This window comes from Strix aluco, chromosome 5 (genome assembly GCF_031877795.1).
Source record: "Strix aluco isolate bStrAlu1 chromosome 5, bStrAlu1.hap1, whole genome shotgun sequence".
NCBI classification, from domain to species: domain Eukaryota; kingdom Metazoa; phylum Chordata; class Aves; order Strigiformes; family Strigidae; genus Strix; species Strix aluco.
In genome coordinates this window covers 48,872,259-48,878,258 of record NC_133935.1, presented here as the reverse complement: position 1 = coordinate 48,878,258, position 6,000 = coordinate 48,872,259, and the positions used below count along the sequence as shown (strand labels likewise).

General features: G+C 44.7%; 1 protein-coding gene across 2 annotated transcripts in view; it reads left to right on the top strand.

Annotated features, from left to right (window-relative positions):
* The first annotated feature begins 429 nt into the window (after positions 1–429).
* Positions 430–6,000, top strand: part of FRS2 (fibroblast growth factor receptor substrate 2) — a 59,478-nt gene continuing 53,907 nt past the window's right edge. For both annotated transcript variants that reach the window (XM_074827253.1, XM_074827254.1), the window contains exon 1: positions 430–566. The gene's annotated coding sequence lies outside the window, so the exon portion shown is untranslated. The remainder of the gene's footprint in view (positions 567–6,000) is intronic.

The following is a 6,000-nucleotide window of genomic DNA, read 5'->3' as shown; positions in this document are numbered from 1 at the left end:
GTTCCTATGGCAGCGTCTAAAAGAACACGGTGGCACCGTTGTACAACACAACTGACGGAGGCCGCCTCGCAAAAAATTCAAAACAAACGAAACCGGCTGAGCCAATCCTTTCCCAAGCTGTGGGCGCAACTGCAGCTTTAATTCTTCCTTCTTATTTTTACCTGAGAAACCAGTAAGACCCGCTTCGTGGCGGCCGCCTCCCTCACAGCCGGCCCCCGCCGCGCTCTGAGGCGCGCTCTCCGCTGCGGGCCGCTTCCCGGGAGGAGCCCCGCCGGCGGGGCGAGCCGGCCCGCACCGCCCCTCGCCGCCCGCGCGCGCCCCCACCGGCTCCCCGCTGCGCGCGCGCCCCGCCGCCGCCGCCGCCCCCTGGCCGCTGCTCCCGGAAGGCGCTCGCGCCGTGCCCCGGAAGTTGTCGCGGGCAGAGTCCGGCCCAGAGCGAGGCCCTGTTGCTGCCGCTATCGGGAGGCGCAGCCGTTACCCGCGGCGCGGCGCGGAGCCGCCGTCTTACCCGTCACAGGCGGTCCGGCTGGCTCGGCGCGGCGGCCAGCGCGGGGCTCATGGCGGAGGTAGGTGCTGGTCCTTATCCCCCCCCACGCAGCCCCCGCCCCCCCCCCGGCTCCTTCTCGCGGGGTGCCCAGCCGGCTCCCCTGGGAGGGGGCGGCAGCGGAGGCTCCCGGGGCCAGGCCCGGGCCCGGCTCGCCCGTGGGCGGGAGCAGCCCCGTGTCTCCCCTCCTCCCGTGGGAGCCGGGCTGGGACGTGCCCTGCAGTAGGACCTGCCCTCCTTCCTCGTCCGAGGTGTGGGTCCGGGGTGCGGGGGCTCGCTGTGGGGGTGGTGGGAGCTGGGTGGCCCCCCCGGGGCAGGGAGGGGACGGCCAGGGGCACGGGGGGGGCTGCGACCGGGGGTTGTTTGTGGGTGGGGGAGGCCGCGGGGGGATCACCGCCTTAGGCTGGGGCTGGGACGGGCGGGAGGGAAGGAGCGGGGGTGGCTGAGCGGAGTGTGAGTTTAAAAACAAAAGAGGAGCCGTTAAAGTTGTCCTGGCGGTTGGTTTGCTGAAGGCAGTTCTAGCGCGGGGTGTGGATCTCGGCTGCCGGACCGCCTGCCTGTTGGGTGCTTGGTGTGTCTGATAGTTCAGCCTCATCTTGTGTGACCTGTCAAGCGCTTGCACCTTCCTCTAAGTCAGCTGCTGCTGTCACATGCCTCTCAAGACAAGTGCATTTTCTGTTCCACGTCGCCGAGCAAGTCCAGGGGCTTTCGAGGTGCGTGCTCTGAGACTAATTGGGAGCTCTGTCGGGTCAGTGGGTTAGGATCGGCAGACAAAGCCTCCCGAGGGGCAGGGGGCCCTCCGGGCTTTTCAAAGTGGTGATGTGCGTATGAGTGGAAGTGATACCTAGCTTACTTGCTTGTCATTTTAAACTCCCCTTCCTCTGACATATTCCTAGATGTGAATGTAGCAGGGATACATGTGAAGAGTCTCAAAGGTCAAAAGGTGTCGAAGTACTCGTTTGACTCCGTTCTCCATCTAAACTTGATTTTCTGGAAAATGAAGGCATGTTTTCTCTCTTCCTGGTCACTGCATCTTTATCAGTGTTAATGCATAGGATGTGACAATCACGATTAGAAACCACTAGGAATGTTGTTGGACTGTGAGTTGAAAATAATACTATTAACTGCAGTGAATACATACTGTAGAAATCAGGGTTGATTTTAGTAAGTGTTGATAAAGCTGCAAACTGTGGTTTGATATTAATAATATTTTTTTAAATTACTGATAACTTACTAAGATTTTTTTGTTTGTGACCTTTTTGAATAGTCCAAGCTTTTTTTTTTTACTTAAAGTGCTAGTGACAAAGTGACAGTGTAATGAGCAAAAAAGTTTTTTGAATAAGTATTTTTTTTTTAATCTAACAGTAATGTTAGCAGTAATACTGTATTGTGAATCTCATTAAATCTCTGCTGGCTGTACAACATATTTATATTTAGGGAGATGAAAAACTAATTTTTTTAAGATTTATTGCTGTGTTAAAAAATGATTTGATATTAAGACACATGGGTTCAGATCCAGTAAGCATCCTGTTTTCTTGTTAAAGTCAGCAGAACTGCCAGGGAAGTAAATTGTTTTCCTCAGTTAGCAAGTGCATTTGAAAAGCACACCTCTCTATGCCTGCTTAAAAAGAAGCCTCTATCAGTGTAAATCACCAGTTCAAGTCCTAAAACTGTTAACTCCATTCCAAATGGAAAGTGGTTAAGAAGGTTATTACTTGACTGAGATTCCCTGAGTTTATTTGCCTCTGTGTCAAGAACGAAAATGCTTGTTGAAACAACACACCAGCAGTTGTATGTGTATCTGTTTAAATGGCTTTCCATGGTTTCCCTCACTTTCCAGTTCAGTGTCTTGTCTTAAATGTTGGTAGTGAGTTGTAGTCAAAATAAACTTCTCATTTCTGTATAATTCTTACAGACAGGGTAGTTTGGAACACTTTCTCATCATACAAGAAATTGTAGAAGAAAGGTTGTCTTAAATTGTTGCAATGGGCAGGTGATAGTTTGTGGAAGAATCTATCTTTGCAAGAAAAGGAGAGTTTCATAAACTGGAAAAATTAAAAAAAATATATATAGCACTTGGGAAGACTGGTTTGTGGATACATGAATCTGATTCTGCACTTCAGTTACACAGTTCAAGAACTATAATGTTGATATGTTTTGTCTTTTGAATTGATATGTTTGTTAACTGGCTGAACATAAACAAATATGTTGACTTGCCATGGAAGTAATTCCCTGCTAAATCTAATGATCCAGTAAAAATTCTACTGTTTGGAAGGTAGCAAGGTTATTGCTAACATTCTGTCTGTACTCCCACTTACGATACTTTACTGTTCCAAAATTAGCTTGAAAGTAGCTATATGCACGTTTATTAGGCGTCTGATTCTGAACTAATTGAAATGAGTTTTGTTCACTTCTGTGACCGTTGGGTCTTCTAGTTTAAGCAAAACTACCGAGCAGAGAGGTTTGTAGGACCACTTTAATCACCTGAACCATTGTTTAAATTCCTTGTAAACACTGAACTATGGTTAAGATAATACTTAATATGACTGTGTTAGTTTTATTACGTGTATGTTCTTCCTATGTGAATATCTGAGGTGATTTAATCAGTGATATTTAAAAGAATATCTGGTGAAAGTATCTTTAAGGTAGAGTAACTAATGCTCTATTTTAATTTTATTAAACATGAAGAGTGAAATTGGTGAATTTAGTGAACTGGCCTCACTTTCTGCTGCTCATGTCCAACTAGACTATGGCTGCTTAGGTTTCTGAAAAAAATTGGGACAAGGTTTAATCTTAGGAACAAATTAATTAAAATAACCATGTTCAGTTGCTCTGGCAAGTTTAAATTTAAAATGTGGCAGTGTACCAGTGTGTTTCCACAGCATCGCAAGCTGATCAAAATTGGACCTTCTGCCTTCCCAGCGTCCTTCCTCCTCTGTCTTCCTTGTGCCAGTACAGATTGCACTGGGAGCTCAGGTTTGGGGTTTTTTTTTGGTAGAGTTGGTTTTTAGTTGACTCAGCGCCCTGAACCGTCTCAGCTGGCAGTTGCATACCTGTCAGTGGCTCTGTGAGCTAAGAGGTGGGATCCAAGAGAGGGAGGGGAAGAGTGGCACTGCATAGGCCTGAACGTTACGGGCCTCCGGCCTGCAACCTACTGCTTTGCATAGGCGTACAGCTGGCATGGACCAGCTCCACCATTGAAAAACATGGTCCTGTTTGTTTCCACCCCGCTCTGCTGCTTCCTCCTTTGTGCAGGCAAATACTTGTATGGTTATGTGGTGAACTGGGTTGAGGTTTGAACTAACTTGGGGGAGGGGCAGGGAGGGGAGGGTTAGGTTTAAGCTGGATCAGTTTGCTGCACAAACATTTGTGCTGGCGCAAAGATGGGGGTGGAAGCAAGCAGTAAGGGGAGCAGGGTGTGTCTGTTTCTTTTGGTGACAGTGACACATTATGCCAGTTTAAAGTATATTTGATACTGGCCTAATTCAGGGAGGTTAAGCTCATATGCCGTTGAGGGTTTGAAGGCATTGTTCCTTTATGGTTCATGGGCATATTTTGCATCTAAGACCCCTTAATCCATGGCAGTGTGTCTCTGATTTCGTTATGTACTTTGAAGGGATTTTGAGGGAAGAATATATAGTCACTAATTTTTTTTACTATTTTTATTTGGTACCTATTGTTTCATTTAGCGTTAATGGGAAAAATATGCTCCTGTTTAACTGCTGTTCATACATCAAATTCTTGAAACAATGAATTTGTTTAGCATGTTGATCTATATAATATCTGTATAAATCTAAAAGACTAAAATCAGAAACGATAGTGATCGGAGTGTCCACTAAGAAAACTGCAAGATATTTTGCAGTAATAAGTAGATTAAAAAAACCAAACTAACAAACCTATTAAAATTATGAGGCTGACCTAAGACATATATTATAACTTCAGACAGTTTCCTAGGAGGCAGTGTGTGTCTTTTCTTCTTAAGTAACTATTTAATGGTTAGTGGTTTTCGAAATCTGTCTTAAAGCTTTCAGGCTATCACAGAAGTTGTACTTAATGTTTCAGAATATGGATAGGCGCTGATTTTAAAAAAAAAAACAAAAACAAAAAACAACTTTTTTTTTTTTGCAAACATATGTGAAAATTATAGATACTGTGTCCCCCAGCCATTTGTTTCTACTGCTCTGCCACAGACTATCATGCTTAATGATCCCTTCCACCAAAGAAGCTGTATGCAGTGTTAGGTGCTTTAGGCATAATCAGCAGTTAAATGGACAGTATTAGCTCAATCTACTTTCATTGGTCAGCTACCTTGATTAATTTTTCCTGAAGAGGCTTAGTGTGCTCTTGCACGATTCACTGTTGCAAGTCTGTATGGGTGGCAACCTCTCTTTGCTGGGTGGTGGATGAGTAACTCTGGGCAGTAGCTACTGCTGGAAGAGGTGACCTATCTACAGCCTTTCAGTGATGTTTTCTGAAACAAATGTAATGGGTTTTATTTTTGTCTGCTACTGAATAACATAGGTTTTTTTATCAAAGCTATTTGAGGAGCTCTTGGCCAAAAGCTGCTGTCCAGAGATGTGTAATTTCATGCAGCATATGCAGATGATATTTTAATTGTGCATAAGTTGTAGAACAGTAGTCCTAATATAACAGACTTTGAATTTTCTGCTCTTAAGCATCATCTTTTCTTGTTGGCCCTTCTGTGTAATCAGTGTTAGATGTGAACATTCTTTTTGAACTTGAACTGGTGATAAACTGGTGTGGTGTTTTGTCATATAAGTATGTATGCATATAAATGTGTGTGCGCGTATATGTCATGCATCCTCCAAGTATAGTGTACTCTTCAACGTTTTCACGGCTTCTGGCAGGGTGGCAACAATCATGACAACCAATTTAGTTCACTCTTTATTGGGGCCTATCTTCCTGGAGCCATATGATGCTCCAGAATTTCAGTCTTTCCCTCAAGCTTTAAATGACAACAGAAATAATTATCCCTTGGCTTTAATAAAAAGAGCTAATAATTTATTTCTGATGTTTATACAATAAAATTTCATGATTATTGCATGTATGGGACTGACTATATGCATTCTTTTCTAATTAGTGGAAATGGCATTGTGATTACTGAGTGTTTCCTTCTCTTACAGTGCTTTAATTTCATGTCTTATTTGTTCTTCTAAAATGCTTTCACATCCATATGTGGGGTAGTGAGATGAGAAGCTTCTTGTCACATGAGCTGTACTTAAATCTGTCACTGACTTCTCAGGTGGTCCAGGGTAATCCCCAATTTTTTTGCCTGAATCAGAGTTGACAAAGTAATACTGGTATCTGTGTTAAGCAGTGTGACCCTCTGAATTACTGCACGTGTAGAATTGTTGTGTTGCGTGTTGTTGCCATCACAGCTGCCTGTCCTGGGCAGCCACCTTTATTAACTTCTGCTTCCAGAATCAGCCACAGTT